The sequence below is a fragment of the Balaenoptera borealis genome (genome assembly GCF_965194805.1).
Source record: "Balaenoptera borealis genome assembly, chromosome: 10".
Classification (NCBI taxonomy): domain Eukaryota; kingdom Metazoa; phylum Chordata; class Mammalia; order Artiodactyla; family Balaenopteridae; genus Balaenoptera; species Balaenoptera borealis.
In genome coordinates, this window is record NC_138874.1 from 110024887 (window position 1) to 110052405 (window position 27519).

Below are 27519 nucleotides of genomic sequence, written 5' to 3' on the forward strand. Positions count from 1 at the left end.
ACGCCGCGGGCAGATGTGAGTGCGACACGACCAGTCAGGGTGGGGACTCTGCCTCTCAGTGGCGAGAAGATGTCCCTTGTCCCTGCATCCAGCTCAGCATCATGCCCCACAGGCCCCTCCCATGGAGGCAGTGAGTTTGAAATTCGGGCTCCCCGGGGCGAAGGTGCAAACTCCCCAAACCAACATATCACTTGCTTTCCCACATCCCATAGTACCCCTAAATACAGGGAGAACTGGGTTCAACCGAATTCTGCAAGTTTAGCTCTAGCACAAATCAAGTCCACACAAACCATAATACAGCCAAGAAACGCTAGAGTCTTGTGAAGTTCAAGTTCATCCCTGCAGTTTTCAGATACCATCTGTGGTGCAGAGGGTGTGACGTTGCAGGAGTCACGAGGGCTGGTCCTCGGCAGTTGGGCGGGGGAGCCCAGGGTCTCTGGCAAGTTGAAGGGTGCCCCACCTCACACTGTGATGGAAGGAGAAACCCAAACAAGCAGAGTGCAGGACCTGTGGCCGGGGGAAGGCTGAGAGGGCGGGGGAGCCGGGTATTTCCCCAGAGACCAACAGGACCGCAGGACTCATGAGTTTACGGCTTCAGGTTGTAGAAATTTGAGTCACTGACTTTGAACACGTGAGGCAGAGCAGAGGACCAATACACCAAGACCAGCGTCCTGCCACGAGCTCCCGCCAAGGGACACCTGAGCACAGAGGCCAGCCTGAGGCCCTCCCCAGCTCACCAGCTCGTCCCTGCCTAACCAGACCCCATCCACCCCTCTGAGGGGCACAGATTTCTCTATCTTGGTCTTGACTTTGACACTTCCTGTTTCCCTAGGGTCTGATCAACCAGGATTTATGCATTAGGTCGCATTAAGTGTGGGCTATAACAATCGTGAAGAAGTCACCCTAAGATGGGCGTTCCCCCGCATCTAAGCTCCGGCTGTACCCCCGTCAGACGTTCGACTCTGGCCACGTGGCCGACCTGTTTCCGGGGACCACATGAAGATACTGATGTCACCCAGGGTGCTGTCAGAGCAAATGGCAGACCACGTGGGAGGGAGGGCTTGGTAGAAAGAAGAGGTCTGTACAGACAGGGAGAGTTCTCTTTTCTCTGCATAAAAGTTATGGTGTCATCCAATAAACAGTTTTTAAAAGAAAAGAAGACCCTGCACTTGGAGTTTTAGACTAAACACAAGGTAGATCCAAAGTTCCTAACCACCTCCACATCCCGCGCCCATCCACTGAGGTATGCTCCAGTCCCCTGACCCCTAAAGACCATATTTGACCCTCAGATGAAGACAGTACATTCCAAGTTAACCCAAGTAAAGTTCATTCAACCCCTACTATGTGCCGGCCCCCAGTGTAGAGCCAGGGACACAGCGGTGACCTGCACAAGGTCATGCCCAGCGGAGCCTGCAGGCCAGTGGTAGAAGCATCCAGAATCCCACAGAGAAGACAAATGTCAGCTGGGCCAAGTGCCATGGGTGAATACGAGCTGCTGACAGAATAATGCGCTCACCTCCACGTCACCACCCGCCACACTTCCATGGGACTCCCTCCGGGGACTCCCACTGTCCCCCAGAAATGGGGGTGGGGCGAGGAGGGAAGCAGAAGTGAAATCCGCTTCACTTTCTGGACCACATTTCTGTAGCTTAGAGTTTGGAGGGGCTCTCCATCCCGTTGGGGTAGAGATTTAGGTTAAATCTAATTTAAAAGTCAAGGCAAAATTCTCAACTTGGCTGGTGGCTGGTCGTGGCCCATCCAAGCGTGACTGCATTGCAGATGGGCCCATTCATGTGCTAAGGCTTCCTTCCTAGTGAGGAGCGTCAGAGCAGATGCTCATTTCTAAAGGCGCCACCAGAGAGAAGCGGCAGGAAGGACAGAGCCCCAGGACAGTTCCTCCTCTTGTGGACAAGGCACGCTTGAGGCCAGGTGCATAATCAGCCCGAAACCCCGCACCCAGATGAGCGAAACCGTGGGCAGACAGGAGGGGCGTCGATCATCTCCCCGTTCCCTGGCCCTCTGGCTCAAATCCCAGGAAGGGAGGGGAGAATCCCCGGAGCGGCGGTGCCCAAGAAAGAGAACGTGAGCCTCACACCCAAGAGTAAATGTTCCATACGAAGTTCATTTCCATATATTTTATTCAACCCAATATATCCAAAATATTATCATTTCAGCGTGTATACAGTATAACAGTTATTAATGATGTAGTTTACATTATTTTTTTAACATCTTTATTGGAGTATAATTGCTTTACAATGGTGTGTTAGTTTCTGCTGTATAACAAAGTGAATCAGCTATACATATACATATATCCCCGTATCTCCTCCCTCTTGCGTCTCCCTCCCACCCTCGCTATCCCACCCCTCTAGGTGGTCACAAAGCACCGAGCTGATCTCCCTGTGCTATGTGGCTTACATTATTTTTTTTCATGCTAAGTCTTCAAAATCCAGTGTGTACTTTCTTTTTTTATTTATCTATTTATCTATCTATCTGTTTATTTATTTATTTTTGGCTGCGTTGGGTCTTTGTTGCTGCACACGGGCTTTCTCTAGTTGCAGCGAGCGAGGGCTACTCTTCGTCACGGTGCACGGGCTTCTCATTGCGGTGGCTTCTCTTGTTGCGGAGCACGGGCTCTAGGCACGCGGGCTTCAGTAGTTGTGGCATGCCGGCTCAGTAGTTGGGGCTTGTGGGCTCTAGAGCGCAGGCTCGGTAGTTGTGGCACACGGGCTTAGCTGCTCTGCGGCATGTGGGATCTTCCCGGACTAGGGCTTGAACCCGTGTCCCCTGCATTGGCAGGTGGATTCTTAACCACTGTGCCACCAGGGAAGTCCTGTACTTTCTACTTATAGCACATCTCAACTTGGATGCTAAATTTTCATTGGAAGTACTTGATCTGTATATAGATTTTATAAAATTTACAGTTGAAAATGGAGAGGTACATGCCCAAGATGCTCCAAACATTCTTACAAGTTTTCCAATAACTGAACTGCGTATATGTTTTTAAATTTAAATTAACTAAAAGTAAATGCAATTCAAAATTTCGGTTCCTCGGTGGAACTGAAACTAGTCACATTTCAAGTGCTCATTGGCCATGTGTGGCTCATGTTACCAGCCCAGGCAGCACGGATACAGAGCATCTCCACTGTCCCAGAAATTTCTACTGCTCAGGACAGACAGCTTCTTGAGGGTGAGGTCTGTTTCTTACTTCCTTCACTCCTCTCCTTACCTGGCCTCCCAAAAAAAAGGCACTGGGAAATCGCTGTTTCCCAGAATTGATGTAGGACTCCTAGGGTACTAGATAAAACACAGCTTCTGCAAGAAGGAGGAGATATGGGGATATATGTATATGTATAGCTGATTCACTTTGTTATAAAGCAGAAACTAACACACCATTGTAAAGCAATTATACTCCAATAAAGATGTTAAAAAAAAAAACCCAAAAAACACAGCTTCCACGCCTGCCCCAGATCTGCAGAATCTACTGCAGGCAGGGGGAGGCAGGTGGGCAATCACCCCAGGTGACTTTTAAGCCTCAAGCCAATGGCCACAGATTTTCCTTCTTTCCAATACTCCCTTATCCAGCCACGGTCATCGTGTGAGTCAGGAATCTGACGGAACCAGGACAGCCCATACACCTTGGAACTCAGCCAGGCCTGGCCCTGCACTCAGGGACAGAGCCTTTTCTCCTTGAGTTTCCTGTGCGTATCAGGGACACCAACATGCCTATGCCCATAGCTCTTGTCAACACACAGGGACGCTCAGGAAATGCCAGCTGCCTCTCCTCACTGCTCTGGACCCCCAGTCACCCTGAACATCAGCCTTGGGGGAAGGAAAAGCTCTTTCCCCACCTTGAACATGGGGTGGAAAAATCTGGCCGGTCAGGCTACACAAAAGGAGGGAGTGTGAAGAACCAGTTGGTTCTGGGACTGGACTGATTTGCAAATAAAATCTTTCTGAGTGGTGGCAGCCCCCTCCCCTGCCCCCCGCTCCAGGAGGGAGGAACCCCAGGCCAGCCACTTTCATCTCAAGGATCAGCCTGGAGGCTCTACTTCAATGCAAGTAGACACCCCAAAGTGCAGTGACTAAATGCTGGATTCTGGGCTCTTCCCAGACGCCAACAAATCCCCATTCCCAAGTTCAGGCACACAGACTGGCTCCAAGTGAAACGTGACCATGGGGTGCAGAATCCCAGTAGGGATGGACATCTCTCTGGGGCATCATACGGACTCTCTACTCAGTTCCCAGTTTATCCATTCAATGCAAACCTGAGGAATAGTCAGCAGTTATCCCCCGGGGTTTTTTGGAGGCGGGAGCAGGGGGTAAACGGGAGTCAGTCTCACGGCATGTTTTTTCCAGGCTCTTATTTCATCTTTCAGGAGACTCGCACATTGCTGGTGGGAATTGTATTTGATACAGTAGCTTGGAAAACTAGCCACATCTACTGACACTGAGCACACTGATTCCCAAAGACCAGCAATTCTACTCCTAGGTCTGCGCCCAGCAGAAACGATCCCAATGCTGATCAAAGGCATGTACTAGAATCAGGATGCTCAGAGCCCCCGCTGTAAGGCCAAACTAAAGCCACAAGCAATACCAGGAAAGAATCTCACAAACGTAGTATTGAGTGCAAGAAACTACACACAAAAGAGAACATGCCACATAGTTCCGTTTATATAAAGTACAAAGAACAGGCGAAACCAGCAGAGGCCGTGGAGATCAGGATGGTGATCTCCCCTGACTGGGGGCTCGGGGGGTGGTCAGTGAGCAGAATGGAACTGGGGGCTTCTGGGGTGCTGCTGACACACTTGACCAAGGTGCCGGTTGCACAGGTGAGTTCTGTTTATGCAAATGCATCGAGCTGTAAGCATCTGGTAGGTGCTCTCTAATTAGGTCTGTTACACACCATGGAGGAAAAAAGTTCATAAAGAAAAGAAAGTTAGAATGGGCAGTGGTAGGTTTCTGCCCCATAAGAACCCAAGAAAGAAGCAAAGGGCACGCAGGCAATTTGACGCGGGCGTGAAAGCGCGCATGCAATCCAGCTCTCTGGCCTTGCAAAGGGCAATGTCCTCCCATCAGATCGACCCCCGTTTCCTTTCAGAGGCACCAAACCAAAGTCACCTCCGCTCACAACCACTCAGGGCTGATCTTACAACCCAGCACAGAGTCCAGAGGATAATGACCTCCAGTTCCCAGGTTCGAAGGGTTTCCAGTGTCTTAAAGGGCTCCCTCCAGGGTGGACTTGGCAAGGAGGCCGACAAGCCCCGGTCCTTCCGGGCCACGTCACGCGGCCAGCTCAGCTTGGCAGCCACCTGCAGGCCGGGCACACCGCGGCAGGCGTGAGGTCTAAAGTGCAGGCTTAAAAGATCTGTCCCTCATGTATTCTTTTTGCCACTTACCATAGAAGACTTTCTGGGGCAGAAGCTGCTAGATCAACAGCAAACCCCAGGGAAGGGAACTCGCTCTTTGATCCTGGGGAGAGATGGAATCAATCTAGTGCCCAGGAACCAGAAGAGCCTACCACATTCTGAATTTTTTTTTTTTTTTTTTAGCTGCACTGCGCGGCTGTGGGATCTTAGTTCCCTGACCAGGGATCGAACCCATGCCCCGTGCAGTGGAAGCATGGAGCCCTAACCACTGGACCGCCAGGGAAGTCCCCACACTCTGAACCTTGAAGAGAGAGAACCCCACGTCCTGGCACCTCCCTGGGATGCATGTGCCTCGAGCTCACCACGACCACGCCTGTCACTCGCCCAACATCACAGACTCTGCCCCTCCAGGAGGCCTTCTAGGACCTTCCCTCCCTCCCCTCTGGGCTCAGAGCTTCCTTGGTGCCCCACTCTCCTCCAAGTTTCCTCCATCATTCCCTGGAACTCTCTGACGCCTCCCTGGTCACGCTGGCTCAATGCACCAACAGGCACGCTCACATATCACCCCTGCCCCCCACGTCTCCCCCTGGCACTCATCACGGTTGAAATTAAATAATCATTTGACTCAGTTTTTGTACCTCGTCCACCCAACAGAACCCAAGCTCCGTAAGGGCAGAGGCTGGGCATGTCTTAGCCACCACCGGCTCCCAGCAGCCGATGTTTATTTCCTTGTCTGTGTCCATCTGTGGGTTAAGGCTCAGAGTGGGGACACCAAGGCATTCCCAACACTTGGCTGTCCATCAATCTTATTTCTCCCTCTCCTTGACATCTCCTGTAGAAAGAGTGGTGTGCAGCCGTGAGGCAAGTCCTAGAATCAAATCTCAGCCCAGCCACTGCCAGCTGGTTGACCCTGGGCAAGTTACCAAACCTCTCTGAGCTTTATCTACCCCTCAGGGCTGGAGGGGAGACTGACTTAGGCTAATCACTGACCACAGTGTCTCAAACATGAGAGCATTATTTTCTTGTATCTTTACAGTTTCCTTCCATTTGAGGCCATTGTCCAAGAAGGCCAACTCGCAGGCCAGAACAGGGATCCAGCACCTGATTCATTCATTCATTAACAGGTTCCACTCAGTGCAGCTGGCCCAGGCACAGGACACAGTGGGTGGACCCCACAGACAAGATCCCAGCTGCTTCGGTGTTTGTGAGGCTTTGCAGAGGGGAGAGGTTGTTTGCACATTCATCTTTTCATGTTTCTCTCTCTCTCTCTCTCTTTGGTTTATGCATCAAGATTTTTTTCCCTGATAGCTTTAAACCCAACATATTATTTATCTAAGTCTCCCGCACCAGGTAATAAAAATATTATAGGTTTTTTTCCTATTATTTTTCTTTTCAAAATAAAAACAATGATTGCAGATGTCTTCACAGGGAAAATAAACAAAACCAGCTTTTGTTTGCACACCAAGGTGCTATAACTTGTCATTTCCTGAGTAAGTTAAGTGCTGGCTGAGTGTAGCCTTGAAAGGGAGGACCTGATTCCAGCCACCCAGGTACCACAGACAGTCTTGGGCTCAGCAAGGGCAGCTATGGCCTTCAGAACCCGATTCCTGACCAGCAATCTCTCCCCAGCCAGGAGATGTATAAAAGACGGTTTCTTTCTTTCTTCGAGCATCACAGCCCCATTCAGACCCATCAGCTTGCGACAATGAAAGGAGAGCACAGCGTCCCGGCTCCCTTTGAGCTCACACACACCCCCAGTGACCTCTGTACAAACTGAGAACAAAAGGCGGGGAATCCAGTGGCGGTCGCAGTAACTCCCCCGAGACGTGCCTCTGAAGAGCTTTCCTTAGGGATTCTGAGCAGAGCAACCCCCAAGCTCCTCCCCCAATAAAAAATAACTTTAATCCTCATTCAAGATCACCGGTTCCAATTTAAAACCTGCAAGTCCCGGCTCTCCTCTGCTGGAACCTCCCCTCTCTTTGGCAGGCAGCCCTGGATGCTACTTTCCGCTTCTCCACCGGCTTCTAAGAGGAAACAGGCACCCGCTGAGCCTGTACAAGTCCCAGCTCAACACGCGGGAGAGAACAAAGACTGAACACAAAGAAGAACCGGGCCTTCCAAGCCCTGCAGCCACTTGCTGCAGAGGAGGGATGCTTCAGGCGCTGGAGTCTGTTTCCTCGCCAAGATGCGCTGTCCGCCCCCTCCCACCCCCGACTTTGCACACTGGCTCTCTCCAGGGTTGGGAAAGGACGAGGGTGACCTACAGTGGTCCTGAGATCCCAAGCAGTGGACACCAGAGATGAAAGCCAAGATAGGATGGAGCTGGCCCTCTAGGGACCGAGGCACAGGGTTACAAACAGAAACACACATTAACCATTGCGAGGTGCTGGATTTTGTCAGCCTTTTATATTCTGCAGTGAAAAATCACTGGCTTTATACACACACATACACACACGCACACACCCAAAATCTAGAAGGGTTTTGTATCCTCCTCCAAGCTGAGCTGTCACACAGTAGGAATTCTGGTCCTTGTACCTGTCCATTCTGAAGAGTCCAAAGGTGGATTTTTCCAGATTCCTGATGCATGGAACCTCAGAAAGCCACATAAAATCCCACCAGCAGACCAGGACAATCTCTCCATGAACCGATTCAGCTCAGCAAATCTCTCCTAAGCATGTACCGGGGTCAGGAACCCTGCCAGAGCCCGCAGAGCACACCTAGGTGACGTGGCCAGAGCCCTGTCCTCCTCATGCTTACAGTCTACTGTTCCCACAAGTTGCTACAGGTAAAGGTGGTCTAGGATGAGCATGATACAAGATGCCCAGGGACAGCTCCGAGGGCTGCAACACAGGGCCCAGTGCCCAGAAGGGCCCTGCACTTGGTTTCATGCTCTGCTGTCCCCACTTTGAAGTTCTTAATAATTTTTTCATAAGGGGCTTGCATTTTCAGGTTGTACTAAGGCCTGCAAATTACAGAGCCAGTTCTGGAGATACCGAAAGAGTAATACAGTCAGGATTAAACGGAGAGAGAAATCACATCCAGAGAGCTTCTCTTATTCCTGGTACATGTAACAGCTAAAGTACAAATGAATACTTGGAAATGGCATTACACCCTGGGTTTAATCCCATCATTGGTTTCAGTAGAGACCTTTCCAGGGTCACTGCAGAATCAGAATCTTCCATACTATACCAGGAGTGAAGTTAGCAAAATCAGTTTCCATGAGCCTATTTATCATAACTCTGGTCTGTAACAGCATCTTTTCTAATGCAGCTCGGCCTGACGATTTTAAAAATACGGGGACCTTTAATTAATCAAGCTAATGTGATTACAAAGCCATCCCAGAGTCTAGCCATCTCAGAGGCACTCAAGTGGAGGCCCCGCCTGTGAAATTTATGACCTGAAGCTGACGCTCTTCCAGCCCCTTTAAATGGGAAAATCTTTACCTTAGTTGAGGGATGAACTCATTCCACAATCTGGAAAAAGAAAATTAAGCCCTTCCACAAGTGCTCTGCTCTGTTAGTTTTTACAACTCGTCCGCAGACAACGAGGTTTAAATACCATTTACCAACAAGCTTCATTTTAACCTTCCTTTGCGGAGGATGCAAAATCAATTACGTATCTGCTGATAACGTCCTCGCATCACGTTCTGGGGGCATCTCACAATTAATGTGGTCCATGAGGCTGACCGTGAGCGGCTTCACACAACACCTTCTGGCTATTACAAGCATCATTCTGACGCATTCTGACCCCACAGGGGGTTCAGACACAGCGCAATGCATGGGGATTTTGCGTCTTTAAGAAATCAGTTTGTAGATGGTTTAATTAAAATACACCAGAGCATAATTCAATCGGAATTGAGGTTCCCATCAAACCAAATTAGGCAGCAGAAATCTTCCAAACCTTAAAAGTCCCTACAAGGGACAGGGTAGAAATTTCACTCAGCTCTTTGGAGTGTTTCTTCCTCTACTGATATAACTGTTTTCACCAGTAAAACCAACTGCACTCAAAGACAGAAGGGACATGACATCTTCTCAGCCAAGCCCCTCGTGTTGCAGGTGAGGAAAGAGGCTCAGAGAAGTCAAGTAAGCAGCCCCAGGACACAGAGCAGTCAGTGAGAACTGGGACCAGAGATGCAATGGCCTGAAAAAATGAGGGCAGCCCTACAAGGTAAGAGCCAGCAACCTCTAAAGTCAGACTGCCTGGGTTCAAGTCTCAATACTATCATTCATAAGCTACCAAAACCTGGGCAGGGTGACCCTCTCTAGCCTCAGTTTTCACATCTGTAAAATGGAGGTGTTAATCGTGTCTGTTTCAAAGGTTGCTGAGAGTAAATGGAATAATGTAAAGTCTAGGACATACTAAGTACCCAAATGTGGGTTACTATTATCAGAACTCAAGTTTCTCAATTCCCTGTCCTGTGTTTTATTTCACCAAACTGTTCTTTATATTATAGGTTCTTTACCTCTGAGAATCTCCCAGATCTAGGGAAGAAGGCTATGTGTGTGCACAACCCAGGGATGAGGTACCTACAAAGCACCAGGTGGGCACACGGAGACATGAAATGCATAAATTGTGGGTCTTCCAGAATTTGTTTTGATCTGATCAAAACTAATTTTAACTGATGGCCAATTGGAAGGAATCCAAAAACAATCTAAAAGATAAATGACAACATTGAAGTTCATGAAATTCTAAAATGCTTCCAAAGTGCTGTGGGTCCCTAGGTTTAATAAAATTAGATGGCACCAGAATAAGGTCTGTAGCTTAGTGATGGCATGGTACCCATGTCAATTTCCTGGTTTTAATAATGTTCTACGGTTATGTAAGATGTTATCATTGGGGGAAGCTGGGTGAAGAGTACATAGGAACTCTGTATTATTTTTGCAACTTCGTGTGACTCTAAAATTATTTCAAAATAAAAAGCAAAAATAAAATTATGAGGCAGAATCTAGGAGCGCCAAAAGATTAAGGGGACTCTTGGCAAGTCTTCAACATGTCAAAACATCTGGGGGTAGCCATGGGAGGGAGGAAGAACCTCCACGTGAGAGCACAGGAGGAAGTCAAGTCCTGAGGGACGGATGGGACTCGGTCAAGGCCAGGGGAAGAAAGCGATACTCAAGGCAGGGGCCGCACCAGCACGGGAGTTTGCTATGCCCTGGTCCCCCCTCCAAAGGGTCCCCTCTCCCCGAAGTGGGCTGCCTGGAGCTGTCACCGAATTCAAGTGAACAGCCACATGCGCACCTTTGGGACTTCACAGACTATTTCAGTCTTGTTTTTATGAGTGTGGTTTCAGCTGCCCACCCAAGACTTCCCCCGTCAAGCATGTGCTTACATAAATATAACTTCTGCTCTCAAACCCTAAGTGAGAGGACAAGGAGGATGGGGGTTTTCTTTGCTTCTCACTAGCCCTGCTTTTTGGAACTGCAGCAGCTGTGGGCCAGCCAGCACGGGACAAGGGTTCTTCACCCAGAGATGAGACAGTGAGAAAGCGAAGCTGTAAAGGAAAATTCGGGGGATGTAGAACAGAAAACAACAGGCATCAACCCAAGGGTGCTCTAAACCAAGTCCTCTGACCAGCACTGCCAAGCCTACCTGATCCCATCCCATCAACTGATCCCCTCCTGGGATCTTGGCATTGGCTGTTCCCTCTGCCTGGGATGCTCTTCCCGAGCTGCAGACAGTGGTGCCTTCTTGTCATTCAAGAATCAGCTTAGATGTCACCTTTTTGGAAAGGCCTTCTCCGATCACCCAGACAGTCACTTCCCATCCCATAGCACTTATTATAGTCTATTCTCTGATATTCGTGAACTCATCCATGAGAATATACACTCTGTGAGTGCAGGGACCCTGTCCGTCTAATTACTGCTGGATTCCCAGCTCCTAGGACAGCATTGGGCACACAGTAGGTCCTCAATCACTGGAGGGTGGCTCTTAAAGGGGGTGCAGAGCCTGAGTCAGAAGAGTTGAAGATGAAGGGTCAGGCTCTCAGATGGTCTTTGTTAACGAAGTTGAAGGATCAGGGGCAAGTCATTTCACCCCCGCAGGTCTCGGTTTCTCCAGCTGGAAAAGGGGGGTGAGCAGGACAGGAAAACAACCCAGACGACCGGTAAGACCCTTGCCGTTTCTGCACTGTGGGTCGAGGTTTTCAATCAATCAATGTATTCTTGCCTTTCCTCCTTTCATCCATTTGTCCATCCATCCAATCACTCTTTCCCATGGGCTGGGTCCTGGGGATATAACCTTGAGTGAGACACACCTCCTATCCTAAAGGGACAAATAACCTTCTAGTGGCAGAGAGGGAAAGGAGGTAATTCCTGCACTGACCAGCTAAGGGCCAAGGAGACTCCTGGGTCTCTGGCTGGGCCATTCATGCAGAGAAGGAAACCAGAGCTAAAATCCCATAGATGCTGCAGTGATGGAACATGGATGTTAGTTACATCCAGGGAATCTGATCAAGAAACCCAAAGAGAGTCACAGTCAAGGACAGAAGAGGACAGAAGAGGCTCGCTCCTGAGATTTCTGCAGATTATCTGTCCCCCATCTTTGCCATGGAAGGACTGGAAATCCTCCTCAGGAGAACACTTACAATCACTGCTACATTCCATCTTAACTGAAGAGCTTAACACACACACCCACATACAAACATGAGCACATGTGAGCACACATGAGCACACACACACAGATGCCCTGGGCCAACCCCTGAAGAACTCATGTAGGACTGGAGTATGCATATTTCTTTCAAAACGCCCCATAGGAGTTCTGATGTGGCACCCTGGATTTAGAGTCAACGAGCCTCCTGCAAAGTTTCCTTCTGATTACAGGTGTAGAGGTCAATGAAAACAGCGTGAAATGTATCCAGGAGGATCTTAGCAGGTGAACTTTCCTAAGCAACGAGAACATTCCAGTCACAAAACAAAAGCTAGTCTGGGGGGCGGGGGGGGGGGCGGGGTGTGATGAATTGGGCAATTAGGATTGACATGTATACACTGATGAGTATAAAACTGATGACTAATAAGGACCTGCTGTATAAAAAAATAAATAATATAAAATTCAAAAAAAAAAAAAAGAGACAACCAAGAGCTAGAGCTAGGCTGAATGATAAGGTTCAGACAACAGACTGGTGATTGTTGTGGGGCAGGGAAGGCTGAGGGGAGGGGAAATGAGTGAAGGTGGTCAAAAGGTACAAACTCCCAGTTATAAGATAAATAAGTTCTGGGGAATCGAATGTACGGCACGGTGACTATAGTTAACAATACTGTATTGTGTTTTTGAAAGTTGCTGAGAGTAAATCTTAAAAGTTCTCATCACAAGAAAAAAAACTGCAACTACGTGAGGTGATGGATGGCAGCTAAGCCTATTGTGGTGATCATTATGCAATATAAACATATATCAAATCATGATGTTGTACACCTTAAACTAATACAAGTTATATGTCAATTATGTCTCAATAAAACTAGAAAAAAAAAAAAGGAAAGAACAAAAAAACAAAAGCTAGTCTGGGGATTCAGCTCAACACCCCCGGGACGCACCCCCAGCCCTTGCAACACACCCACCCGGGAGAGCTGCCCGCAGGTCCCGCACATTTCCTTCCTGGCTGTGGCCCAGCCTAACTCTTTAAAAAACAACTTCATGATGTACCCTGGAGTCACAGTCACAGCCCCTTGTTTATGGGCTCGGCCAGATCAGATAAAATTTCATTCTCTGAATTGGTTCCTAATTTAATTACTCTCCGGATAAGCGCTGGCCTCCCGTGGCTGCAGGGGACGGACTCAGAAGGCACTGGCGCCACGAGCCACGAGCTGCACTTCTCGCTTGGCAGCTGGTGGAGGGTGAGTTGCTCTGGGGCCTTTGCAGATCAAAGGGGATTAGAACGGTGGGCTTGGGCCAGGCGGGAACCGTCCGTCCACCCGACCAGCCTGTGTTTACTGTCGCCAGCCAATCAAGAGGGTGACCTGCGGTTTTACTAAGCGCTCAGGGAAAACGTTCAGGGTAACTGGACTGACTCTGAAAACCCCGATTCAGTCCTGACTCTGTGTGGCCTCTCTGGGCTTCGGTTTCCCCATCTACAAAATGGGGCTGCACTATGTTTCCCTGAAGCCCTTTCCAAGCCCTGGAATTCAGACAATTCAGGTGGGGATCAGAACGTCATCTGAGAATCAAGCCTTCTCTAGGGCCAGGGAAAAAGCACATAAAAAAGTAAATGAATCTTATTATTAAAAGCAAGTAAAAATATCTCATAAATTTTAATTCTAGAAATGGAAACGTGTCCACACAAAAACTCATAAGTGAACGTTTATAGCAGCGCTATTCATAAGGGCCAACAGGTGGAGAACACCCAAATGCCTGTCAGCAGACGAATGGAAAAATAAAATGTGGGCTATTCACACAATGGAATATTATTTGGCCATAAAAAGGAATGAAGTACTGATATAAGCTACCATATGGATGAACCATAAAACATTATGTTAAGTGAAAGAAACCAGACCCACCCAAAAAACATATTACATGATTTCATTCATCCGAAGTCCAGAATAGAGAAATCAATAGAGATAGAAAATAGATTCCTGGTTGCTTAAGGCTGGAGGGTGGGGGGTGAATGGAGAGATCGAGGGCTGATAGCTAACAGGTACATAGTTTCTTTTTGATACAATGAAGTGTTGTAAAATTACATGTGGTGCTGGTTGCACATGTCTGTGAACATACTAAAAACTACAGAATTGTGTACTTTAAATGGGTGAATTTTATGTTATGTGAATTACATCTCGTTAAAGCTGTTTTATAAAAAGGACAGGCTGAATGGGCAAAAAAGTCTGTTGCATGATTTGGGAGATTGGGATTGACATATATACACTAATACGTATAAAATAGATAACTAATAAGAATCTGCTGTATAAAAAAATAAAAGAAATAAAATTCAAATTAAAAAAATCAGATGAGAACTTCGTAAAATAAATATATATACACATAAATACACACACACACACACACACGTCTCCCTAAACAATCCTGTACCTTCATAACTGATCCAAAGGTACATAAACCCACACACACACAGAAAAAAAGAAACTGCTGACTTAAAAGTGGGCAGGCCTGCATTTTTTCTATTGATTTGTTTCAGTTTTAACAGCCAAAAGCAAATTTATTTTCTACCATCTAAATGGCAACTGAGGTTTCATCTACTTTCCAATACATCATTTTTATTCTCTGAGCCAAACTGTGAACAATGCAAAAGATCCGTGGATTTTCAGCCGTCGACCCATGGGCAAAAGATTTTTTTTTTTCCTGGAAGCTATTTCCAATAAAGAGGCCACATTTGTTAAGCTCACTCTTCCCTTTTGTACATCTTTCCATATCTAATTTCTCACAGAAACTGCTACAGAGCAGGTATAAATAGCTTTTCAAAGTTAGGGCAACACAGATATCAGGCTGATCCCACTTTCATTAATCGGAGCCTTCTTTCATCCTCTCATTTAGTGCTGCTGATAACTTTCTTAGCCAAGTTCAACATGTCCTAAAAGCAGCTATTTCCTCTGACTTTCAAAATAGTGCGCTTGGATTACTGGCCTGAAGTGGGCTTGGATGGGGCCTTCCTGGAACTATTATCTTTATAGAGAGTTGGGACAGAATAAGGGAAGGTCCCATCACTGAAGGTCAGGCTACAGATGACCAAAGAAAAGGCAATCGTGAGCTTCCCACGGTTCAAGAACACCCAGGTACACAGGAAGATGGTCCTCCCTAAGGACTCACCATTTCTAAGCCAACACGGTGTTTCTTTCAGACAAGAAATACTGATGGGTCAAAGTAAGAGGCAAACAGGGGAAGTTTAGTGCTTAATGCTGGATGGTACACAGGCAGCGTGGGCCTACAAGTCAGCTCTCCACGCCCCTCCCCTCAGACCACCACCCTGCTTTACTTCCTCCCCTGGGTGGGGCTCAGCATCCTGGGACCCCAAGCAGAAAGATGCTTGAAACTCCTATAGCCAGGACACCATGCCCTTTGCAAGACAGAGAAGGAGTCCTGCTACCTCAAAACTGAGATCCAGTCCTAACGCAACAGTGCCCAGTGGGAGAGGAGGTGTTGGTCCCACCAGAGAGAAGGGCCCTGGGCTGGCTGGGATGCCAGACAAAGGAGGTCCTGGTAGCAGCCAAACAGAGGCCAGAGCTGGGGGGCCCCGGCCCTGCCAAGACCCCCCTGGGTCCCCACTCATTTGTTCTTCACCCTGTGATGATAGGGAGGTTTCCAGGCGGGGGACGAGCCTGGATTCAGGGCTGGCTTATGGACTATGTTGGCCCTCTCCAACAGACCAGACATCCCCCACTCTGTATTTGTTGAGAATCTGGAGAGAGGCTTTCCATCGAGGGCTGCCAACAGAGAGTTTGGAGAATAAACCCACCCAACACACACACACACACACACACACACACACACACACACACACACACACACACAGTGCCAGGAGCAGAGGCCCTGGCCCAGCCCGACTGCAGCCCCCAATCTCTCACTCCAAAGAAGAGGGCAGAGACCAAGTAAGTGGTGATATCCTGCCTCCAGCAAATGTCTGACAAATCTGCACTTTTCTTCATGGAAAATTAAAAAGCTAAACTGCCCCAAGAATCTGATGGAGGAGGACATCCTCCATGGGCCCTCAGACTTCATCCTTGAACCAGAAACGAGATGGCGGAAAGAACACCAATCCCCGCATTCGTCTCACATCTTCCTACAGCAGCAGCAATTCTGAAATCAGGTGTCTGGTTACATGACCCAGAGATGAGCCAGCTGCGGCCAACTCCCACCTGGATGTCTAGGAAACTGAGGACAGAGAAGCCGGCCGGTCCCACGGGACCTGGGCCAAAACTTCGCCCTGCCCGGGGTGGTTGCAACTTAACAGACAGCATGATCATAAGTGTCTGTCGGGAAACCCAACTACTTGACCCAATTCCCCGGGGCAACTCTGCTTTCTTGTAATCCTGGAGATCCCTTACGTGCACAAAGCAAATACGGTTCTGTGTGTGTACATTTGGAAGACTTTATATAAACAGGTTCATGAATCAGAGGCAGTAATCCTCTGTAGACCAATAGTCTGATTTTTGGTTTGGAAATTATGGTCCCTATAAATACGTGCCAGGACATACTTTATATTTTTAATGCAAATATTTACATTCCAAACAAAGGAGCATGGAACTTAAAGACGAGCTATTTATACTGGCCATAAGAAACACTAACGGCCGCCACATTTCTTTCCTGAGTAAATGGCTCCTGCTTCTATTCCTGAAATACCAACCAAAATTCCATAAGGTTTATCCCCAAGACTCTCAAGACACAAAAGAACTGTGGTCACTGCCTTTTAATAGCCCAAAAATCTAGTGTCAGGAAATCCAAGGTTATTACATTAGGCTCTTGACTCCTTCAGAAATTTAGTGACAAGCATTAACTCTCCTACACCATGCTGCCAAATTGGGGATATTTTCTGTCTTCTGGCTGCACACCCAGAGGCCCACAAGAAATCCATCACAGCCCTTTCTCCAGGACTAGCTGGCTTTTGATGCATTAATTCAACAAATGACAGTCTCTCGTGAAAGTGGGCCCCCAGACAGCCTCCTCACCCTTGAGAGGCTTGCTGGGCCTGGGTGAGTGGACCACACCCAGGAAAACTAGAAAGAACGTGGTATAAAGTAGGTTGAGTTCAATAGCGTAGAATTGCAGACGCTCAGAGGAGGATGGTAACACCTGGATGGGAGGATATGGAGAGATGGTAAGAATTACTGGCAAAGCTTCCCGAAGGTGGTGATGGGAGGGGGGGCAGGGGGCTGATGAAGGTTCAGGCCATGCAAAGAGGGGGCTGGATCCACAGTTCCCCTCTGGGGTGAACCAGGAGGGAGAACCAAGAGGAGGCAGAAAAGGCTCTCCCACTCAGGCTACCAGGCTGTCAGTCAGCCCGTGGCTCCGCCGGGCACACACACACACCCCCCCCTTGTAAATTACATGTGTGTTACAAAGGCTAATCATTATCTCAATCTGGCTAATCACTGCCATGCTCTGCAGATAACAAGGCCTGGTTAACAGGCTCACTTCCTAATCTCAATGTCCCCCTCAATATCCTTATCAACTGCATATCTAATGCTGCCCTTATCAACTTATGCCTAATAGGTGCCACGTGCCAGGCCCAAACCCCTGCCCCCTGCCCCCGTGGGTCAGGCCCTGGGCTAAGTACTTATTATTTGCTGTGTGTGGAGGTGGGGTGGGGGATCGGGGGGTATCTTCTTGCGCACTCCTGATGATTCCTTCCTCGTGGAGAGAGCGCCACCTGTGTACCACCACTTGTGTCTACACCTGGTGGTGTCCATCCACCCCCATCCCAGGAGTGTGCAAGGAGGACCTAGACAGACATAGGTAGCCTGGCCTTGCCTCTTCCCACACAGAGTAGGCACTGCCCCCTGCTGGCTGCCCTGTGGAGGAAGGGGGCCGCCCCAGGGAGAGGCTGCCGCTTTCCCACTCGACCTGTGACTCAGCCGGCCTAACTGCCCACTTCTCACTTGAGGATTGCGATGCCCACGTGCCCACCGGTTCAATCACATTCTACCTTGTCTACTTCAGTCGGGAACAAACATTGCATTTTTACCTCCACCCATCTTTCTCCTCCCCTCTCTCTCAGTAGGTTCAGAACTTGGCCAGGAAAGAAGGGTTCAGTTTGGGGAGCTCCCTTGAACCCTAACTTGTACTACTGGTACTCAAACTACACTACAAGGACAAGGTAGAGATTATTAACCCCACTTTACAGATGAGGAAACCAAGGCACAAGGAGATTAAACCACTTGCCCAGGGTCATGATCAAACACAGGTCAACGTGGTGCCCAGGCTCACCCCACCACCTCCAAGGGTCTATACAGGATTCAACACCCAGGCTAAAAGAACATCCGCATGATGGGCACCAAACATTTGGTTGATTGGAAAATGAAGGTGCTGGCTGAACTTACTTCATCCAGCCCGAGTCAGTTAAGTAACGTGTGTCACGAAGGGCAGACAGAGCTGCCCAGACCCCTTTCAACAAGGGGTGAGAAAATAACACACCTTCACAGACCTCTCAGACTCTGAAATGCACCTTCTAACATCACAGCAAATGTGCCACAGGCCCCGGCCCTTGGGGCAGCACCCTACAAGGGCACAGCAGAGGGGGACAGAACTTCCCCCAAGATCCAGGGCTGCCCCGAGAGGGATAGAATTGCCAACTCTCAGGCCCTTTCCCCCTCAGAGGCCACTCCACTATGTTTTCGACCACAGGGAGCAAAAAGGGCCAGCAAACACATACTCCATTTCAAGAGAAGACGTGAAACCACCAGGTTCCCTCATATCACTGGAAAAAACAATTGTGCCTGCCCTGTAATCCAATTATTTGCCCATGTTGGGGTATTTTGCAGGCACCTGAGTAACTAGGCTGCCTGTTTCAATATTTTTATCACAAACACAATTCTGGAAAGTGTCCAGGTTTCCATTATAATGATACTCTCTGCTTTTGAGGATCTGCCAGCCTCACTTTCTTCAGAGACCTGAAAGGCCTGGACCACGACAAACTCTAGAAATGTAGCATAGGTGTCAGGGAGAGCCTGCCCCGGCAAAAAGGCCCCCCCCACACACCTGCTCAGGACTCTTTGAAGCTTGCAGTGGCGCTCAAGATGTAACATTCAAAAGCCGGCCACCCCAGCACATTTCCGGGTCTGCCCTGGGCTTAAGCGCGTCTCATAGGAGCACAGCCAAACGGACCTACAGCCTGTCCACAGCGTTCCGCTGGAAGCATCCCAGAGGGCAACTGTGGATCCAGCCCCCTCTTTGCACAGATGAAGAAATAGCCCAGAGAGGTGAAGCAACCAGCCTGACTAGAATCCAATGTGTCCTGGGGCTCCTGGCCTTACGGGGTGTCAGAGAAGCCCTCTGAGGTAGAATATGCTAGAATTCCACCCCCCACACACACCAAGAAATATACACATCTACATAAAAAACTGTACGTGCAATTTCAGAGAGATCAGAGACGTCCCCCGTCCCTGGTTATGAGCTCTAGAGCTAAAGAACACCACAAAAGCCGATGTTTCTTAAGCACTTACTGTATGCCAGGCACCACTGCAAGTGTCTGGCAGGTATTGTCATGTATAGGCCCCCAGCCCTCAGGCCAGGGGTGAAGTCGCCCCAGACCACTCCAATGTCAGAGTCGCTAACCCAGGCTCCTGCCGCGCTCTGGGCAGCACTGTGTAACTCTGACTTGCACAAGTTCTGCCTCGCCCACTACTCTGAGTGCTGCCTCTCAGCTCCCACGCACCTGGCCCTGGGCCTGCACCTGGAAGAAGGCGTAAATGCTGCATGTAGCTGCTGCTGATGAAAGAGGCTGCTCGCGTTTCCTGTACATCCTTTTCGAAATCAGCAGAGACTGAGAACCTGCTTTCTTCTGCCACCTCCCCGCCCCTTACCACTTGCTGATTCACGCCCGCCTTCCCCTTCTAGAGCCACGACTGTTTTTCTCCACCTCCAGCCCCATTTCCCTCCTTCCTCCACTGTCATTCTGTGCTCCTAGCTCCTGCACATCCGGATGGCTGAAAGCTTCTTCCCCGTGATCTCCAACAGCCTCCCTGCCCTCTGACTGAGACAAAGGGGGACACCTGTCTGACCTGGCTGGCACAGGGCCAGCTGGGAATCAGTAGGGGCCCAGCAAATGACAGCTGTTATGACCAAATGTCTTCCTCCCCAACCCCCGTACTTAAAAAATATACATATTCTGTATTGGCCCAAATCCACACAAAACCTTTATTTTTCTTCCTAGATATGGAGACTGGATACTCAGTAGATAACTGCCACCTCTACACTTCATTTCATGCTGTGAAGACATGGGCCTACACATAAATCATCTCGTCCCAGTGCTTCATTTTAAAGGATGAGCGTCTCAGGAAGGAAATCAGACCCCAGCACTTGAGAACAATAACGAAAGACCCTGTGCAAGTCAAAACAGTCTCCCAGTACGTCGTTAGCTAAGTGAGAAGACAGGCTCTGGATTCACAGCAAAGCAACACAGTCACGGCGGAACTCAGTCAACATCACCTGAGCATCCTGACTTTCAGGTGGGTGTACCGTTCTCACCAGTGGCTGAAAGTGTCGCTTCTAAATCACGTGCTGCTAAAGAGATGCCCAGTGACAGAGGGCTCACACAGTGACACTCCCAGGCCAGCTACGTTTCAAAATAGTTTCTGTTTTTAGAATTTAAGGAAACTCCTTTCTCATACAAATGCATCCCAAATGACACCTGGCAATCCAGGGCCTGCTGAGACCTGGGGACCAGGACAGGGTCTGGATACAGGGACCGGAAGCAAGAGCTCCCCACCACAGTGAATGTCCGTTCATCTAGAAGTTTCCAAAAGGCTCCAGCCCAGCAGGGTGGGATGAAAGAGCCGGCCCAGGAGCTGGAGAATCAGAGACCTGGGCTGACTTTCCACTTCTGGGCTGTGTGACTTCAGACCCACTGCTCCGAGCCTCAATTTCCACATCAGTAAAAGGAGACCCCTCCTCCACAACCCACCTCTCACTTTCCTTGCCTTACTGTCCTGCCCACCTTTGAACGCAGCTCGCTGTTCATCTGTCCATCGGGTACAGGCATTTTTGCCTGCTCCTTTCCTACGAGGGCTGGGACTCTGTCTTATCATGGTGTACTATTTGATAATGAAATGATATGAAAAGTTTTAGGCAGGGTGTTTCTTTCCACATGACAAGAATTCATCGCTTTGCAGGGCAGAAATAGAGACACAGATGTAGAGAACAAATGTATGCACACCAAGGGGGGAAGGGGGGTGGTGGTGGTGTGATAAACTGGGAGATTGCGATTGACATATATACACTAATATGTATAAAATAGATAACTAATAAGAACCTGCTGTATAAATAAATAAATAAATAAAATTCAAAAAAAAAAAAAAGAATTCATCAAATAGCTATTGAATGGATGCATGACACACAGCACATGAAGGAGCCGGGCACATGGCCACAGGCACATTGGGCACCCGTCAATTCTCAGTCCCTCGGCCTCGGGGAGATGCGATCCCCATGCCCTGTCAGGTGTCACATGTCTCTGATAGTGGGACGCCCTCCCCAGTACACAGACACAGGGCCAGATGTCAAGCTTCAGACCTCCTGGCAGAGCACTGACCCCACCCCCTACTTGCAGAACTGGAGCCCACACTTAAATGTCCAGGCTCGAGAATTCTCTTGAAAAGTAACAAGACCTGTCAAGTCGATTTTTTTTTTCCCCCAACTGGCTGGAGCTGAGTCAAAGCTGCCCTCTTTAGGTAGGGCATGTGCTCACCTGCCCAGGGCAGCCCCGGAGTGTCTCCCCTCTCCCCATCCCCTGGAGCTAGCCCGGATGCAGATGCTAGCCATGCCATCGGCAGATGCCAGGCGGATGCTAGCCGGCCACCTCCAGCCAGGCCCTAGGTGGCCTCGGACAGCCACAATCTAATCACAACCCAGCCCTAACCTAAAGCTTCTGCTAGTGCAGGTTCCAAGAGCCTGGGGCTCCCGTGGCCCAGCTGGTTGACTTGGAGTTTCTTTTCTGCTCTTTCTCCAGACACCAAATAAGCAGAGTCCACTTCCCAACCTCTCCCAAACTTTCCTGTAAACATAGCCCCTTCCAGATGCAGGGATTAATCTTCTCTCCTTCAGGCCAGCGGAAAATCAAATTCCTCACCTCTTCTGGCCAGGCGCAGCAGCAACAGAGGAGAAGAAAGGTGCAGACACAGAGCCCTCGTGGCATCCACAGTGACAGCGCTGCGATGCCTGGCCATCTAAGCATCAGAGAAAAGCAAGGCTCACGTGGGACCCACTACGGACAAACCTGCCTCTCCACCTCCCACACACAATATCCTGGATGAATTAACCCTGCTCACCGCAGTCATGCAATACCCAGGGAGAAAAAACACAGAAACATTATTGAATTTCCTTCAGAGGGCCCTAGAAATGGTTCTCCCGGGGAGCTGGACCTGGGAGGGAAGAAGAGCCCTGCAGCTCCACTTCTGGCTCAACCACGCACCTATGCACTGAGAGAGAGAGACCACGGCAAGCTGCTTCACCTTGCTGGCTCAGTTTCCCCATGCAGCAGGAGGCAAGGAAAACATTTTCCTGCCAATCTTTCAGGAGTATTAGAGAGAAAAACGTATTTGATTAAAAACTACCTAATAAAAAGGCATTTTTATTCCCATGCTGTTTTAAACAAAATCATATATGATTTGCACCTCAAGACAGCCTGATTCAACATACAGTTGGTAAAATTAATAAGTGCCACGTTCTGGAAGGGAGAGTTCCTGATTTTGCACCATTTGGGAGGGGGGCGGGAGTAGGAAAGCTGGGCGTGGAAAATGGTGTGCGAGGTTCTAGAGGAACTTGGGGCAAATCTCCAGGCCTCAGTTTCCACCTGGGCGCCTCAGCGGGTGCACGTGCTCCTGGGCTGCTTTCTGCTCCAACACCGGCTGGCTGCCCTCTTAGGAACCGCAGCTGATAAAGAGGAGCTGGGGCCCTGCGAACCCCTCGGCTCAGCCTCACAGAACAGCGCGCCACATCCCTTCCCGGGGCGTCCTGCGGCTTCCTGGACATACAACTTCATTCCCCAAAACTCCGTGCCATCAACTCACCCAACGTGAATGCAGCGAAGGGCCTCGGGGAACCGGAAAACGGGGGCCGGAGTAGCGAGTCTCAGCCCCAGCCTTTGCCGCCTCCTTCTCGAACCTCCCTGCTCGAGGCGCGGACGTCCAGCTGCCTACAGCCGGCACCCGAGCCCCAGCCTTCAGTCCACAACCGCCGCGCCAGCCCCGCGGGCCGACCCCGGGCGCAGGGCGGACGGGCAACCTGGGCACCAGGACCGCGACGGGGCGGTCAAGCGGCCGCGCCCTGGACCCCGGCGGCTCCAAATCCTAAACACACGCGCACACACAAGCGCGCGCGCCGGCCAATCCGTTCGCCCGGAGGAGTCGGAAGGCGCTTCCACAGCTCTTCATTCATTCCCCCAAAGGCGAGGTTCCCTTCTCCCGGGCGCCTCCATCCCAAGACCCTAGGGGGCTCCAAGGCGGCCAACTGCGCCACGAGCCGCCCGCCATCCGCCCACGGCCGCCGAGTCCTCTCCACCCGCTCACACAACCCAAAAGACTCGCGCTCCATCACGATCGGCAGCGTCGCCCCCGCGCAGGGGCCGTTGCCACCCCGGCTCCCCACAGCTTCGTCACCCCGCAGCCCCACCGCCCGGCCGCCCCGCCGCGCCACTCGGCTCAGACCTGCAGCGCTCGGCTCGCCGCGCCCAGGCCGGCCGGGGACGCCGCCGCCGCCGCCGCCGCTGGGAAGCGCCGGCTACTCCGGAGTCACGCCGCCTCCTGAGCTGCGGCGGGGCGCTGGGAGGGGGCAGAGGGCAGGGGGCGGGGAGGAAGGAAGAGGGAGCGGGGGGCAAAAGTTCAAGCCGCCCCGGGCCTCGCCGCGCCCCCGTCTCCTCCCAGGCCCGCCCCCGCGGTCCCCCTCCCGGAACCCGGTCCCACAGGCTTCGGCGCCTGGGACACCCCACCCCCCAGGCCTCCCCTCCCTGTGCGGCCGCGGGACTGGAGCCGGGGCGAGGAGGCGGTTCTGAACCGGAGTCCGGGAGAGAGTGGCAGATGCACACCTACCTGCCCCGGGCCGCGCCTGGAAACTTCCCAGAAGTGCGCCGGGAAGCGGAGCGCATGGCTGGAGAATCCCCACCCCCACCCCCACCCCCATCCCCACCCAAAGCGCGCTCTTAAGGAGAAAGCACAGATCTGTCGGTCTGTCGGTCCGTCGGTCCTCCGCCTGCAGCGCGCCGCCCCGATTCCGACTCCTGGGGTCGTTCTCCTGGACAGCCGGCCCGTGCGTGCCCTGTGGCGTGCACCCCCCGCCGGCCTCCGGCTGTCCGCAGCGCCACCACCCTGCCGCCGAGTGCCCCGTCCCCGAGCTCCGACCGCATTTTCCCGAGCCGGGGAGGGGGGCGTGCGACCCTTCCCGCGGGGTCCCCAGCGCGCGGGGCGCCCAGAGCGCGGCCAGAACCGGCGGCGAGGGGACGCCCTCCGCTGGGGGCCGCGGTTGCCTCGGGGAGACTGGGCCGAGGGTCGCGGGGCCCAAACCTGCCTCGGCTCCGCGCGCTCGCAAGTTCATTGTCTGCTTGGGCCGTCGTCGCCGCCGCCGCCGCTGCCGCCGCGCCGGGAGCGCCGCGGGGAGTGAGGCTGCGCGCAGCCTCCGCCAGCCCGGACTCCCTACGCCCAGCCCGGGCCGCCCCCGGCGCTGCCCGGCCAGAACGCGGAGGGGCGCCGGAGCCCGGAGCCAGACACCCACCCGCCGCTCGTCGCCGCCCCCGCCGCCGCGCCTGGCACCCAACTTGTACCTGAGAAGCCCGAGTCCAGCCCGGGAGCCTCTTCGGCTCGGGCTCCGCGGGAGCGCGCCCAGCCCCGCGCCTCGAGCCCCTCAGCCAGGGCGCGTCAACCTGACTCCCCGAGCGCAGGGAGGAAAAGTTTGGGAGTGACGTGCGGATGGCGAATGAAACATCCGAAAAGAACCCTCCCCCCGCCCCGTGTCGCGCTGACACACATCAGCTCGAGTCTGGAATGTGAGAAAAAGGCGTGTGCGCGGAGCGGTGAGTTTGGTTCCCGCCCCCTCCCCTTCCGAGTAAACACGGCTTGTGCGATGCGGTGATTCCAAATAGAAAGAAAACCGAAACCCCTAAAGTCTGCCAATGACACCCCTGCGAGAGACATTTTTAACGAACTTGGCGGTCTAGAGCCAGCCCATACGTTGATATTCAAGGCCACGGCGCTGGTGGGTTCCGCGCCCTCTGTTGTATTTTTGCATCCCGAGAAGGCTCTCCCGGGGTCTTCGGCCCAGCCTGTTTGCTTCCACGGTGAGGGAAGGCTCAGCGGGACCCCGAGCCCGGCCGGCCGCAGTGGCCCAGGGGGGCGGCAGCTCCAGGAAATCACCTGGGCTGCCCGAGGTCAAGGAAGCGGCACCAGTGGTCGACTCCCGGGCTCTTGACTGAAGATACCGTCAGTTAAAGAAAAGACACTTTGAATTCTGGAAGACTCGACTCAAGCCCAGCCTCTCAGGAAACAGGTCCAAGGGACAGAAAAAAAAAAAATCCTTGTCCTCAGTCACATAGCCTTTTGCCTGCCCGTGTCCCCATGGCTACAGTCCAGCATCTTGTCCTCAAAGCAACAAAGCAACCAAGAGTGGAGCTAAAATGCTCCATAAATGTCAAGCGCTGGCACACCGCTGAGGGATGCGTCCTGAGGGTGCCTTTTCCCCCTTTCCTCTCTTTCTGGAAATACGTGACTTTTATTGCTTGAGGCTTCATTTCACCACCACCCACCCACCCCGAAACTATAACCCATCCTGAGGTCATAAACTTCTGCTCAACTGATGCAGAGGTCACAATCAGAGGATTATAACTGCAGATGGAAAGCTGGGATGAGACGGGAATTCTTCAAAACGGTATCTTGTTTTCCTGCAAACAATGCCTCTTACATAAAGTCTACGAAGAAAGATAAATGCAGCAAAGAGACCAGCCTTAGAATCTCAGACTAGATTGCTTTTTCCATATAGACTCCACTTGGTGGGTTTTGTTCATTATTATTTTTTTAAACAAAAAGCTTTTTCTGAAAATACAATGAGCTGCTTTTTGCAGGGTTCACAATTCCCAATAGATGATGATGCCATTTTTCAAGGTCTTACCCACGTTGTGGCTTTGGGGCTTATTTATTAGTTCCCAAGAAAAGCCTGCCTTTCAGTAAGGTTTATATACTCAAGTAATTGCCTCGGGGGACACAGTGCAGGGTGCTGTTAAAGAAGGTTGGTTGCGCATGCTTCTGCAAGGAAGGCCCTGGGCCAGGCAGCTGTCAGACCAGAGTGTGCAATGGGTTTAAACAAACACAGGGAAGGTTCTATGGAAACACGGAGGAGGAAATCCCCTCCCGTAAGCGTGTGTGGAACCGTATTCCACAGCCACACACACCTCGTCTTTCCTCTCCTCCCTCCAAGTAAACACACCACTCCGTTGTGGAGACAGCGCAGGGCCCACCCAGATCACTTTCAGATTCAGGTGTCAGAAATCTCAGTTGACTCAGAACAAACTTTTTAAGTAAAATCACGGTGCGGCTTTGATATGAATTCCACCAGGGACTTTCTAAAGGTATTTATATACGTGCCTGAGATTAACTGGATGGCAATTTTTCCCCTCAACATTAATTTCAAAAAATCACCCAAGAATTGCCCTTGAGTCTTTTATTCTGGAGAGTTGAGAGAATACCCAAAGGCCAGACATGTGAGTGAGTGGGTGGGTGAGTAGATGGATGGGTAACTGTGAGAGAGGCTGGTGCCAACATGACATTGGCAACTAATGGGTAAAAAAAATACAAGTAATTTAAGAAAACAAATATCCCCTCACCATATGCACACGTAGGCCTCCATAATTCTGGAATTAAATTGTCTGGCTTCAACCCCTACTGCTGACACCAACGAGCTGAGTGACCTTGGGCAAGTCACTTCTTTCGTTGCCTCAGTCTGGGGCCTATAATAGCCCCTACAAGCAGTAAATTGAATTATTGACCCCATGGGGGTATTACGCTTCTACATCTTGTCACAGCCTCATAGCACATGGAATGTGCTTCCCCATCCCTTGACTTTGGACTTGGTCATATGACTTGCTTTAGACAATGAGATTTTGAAGAATGTGACTGAATCAGAGGCTTGACGTGTATTGCAGGGCTGGGCTTGCTCTCCTGTGCTTTGGATCCATAATGAGAAGAACACATCCTGAGAAGCTGCTGCCTCTTCCAGCAAGGCTCCAGAATAAACACACGTGGAGCAGACCTGAACTCAACTTGCAGCCTGGAGCCAAGTGACCCAGCCTGGATTCAGAACTGCCTCAGCTGACCTACAAACACATGAACAAGGGGGAAATGCTTGTTGCAAGCTACTGAATGTTGGAAATTTTGTTACATAGCATTATTGTGGAAGTGGCTGACTGATACATTCCCTCAGTGGGCTGGTGTGAAGACTAATGATACAGTGTTTGAAAAACATTAAGCATAATTCTTAGGACCTAGTAAGAGCTCAGAAATATTAGCTATTATTAGTAATCAATATT

The 27519-nt window shown here is 50.8% G+C and overlaps 1 protein-coding gene across 7 annotated transcripts in view; it reads right to left on the bottom strand.

The window, feature by feature from the left end:
* CHST15 (carbohydrate sulfotransferase 15) overlaps window positions 1-24903 on the bottom strand; it is a 99340-nt gene extending 74437 nt beyond the window's left edge. For 3 of the 7 annotated variants that reach the window (XR_014248886.1, XR_014248887.1, XM_082406961.1), the window contains exon 1: window positions 24766-24903. The gene's annotated coding sequence lies outside the window, so the exon portion shown is untranslated. Of the gene's footprint in view, window positions 1-23020; window positions 23444-23656; window positions 23806-24037; window positions 24086-24512; window positions 24638-24765 lie in introns of those variants that run through there. The other 4 variants (XM_082406963.1, XM_082406964.1, XM_082406962.1 and 1 more) reach the window with 4 other exon arrangements.
* Between the last annotated feature and the right edge of the window lie 2616 nt (window positions 24904-27519).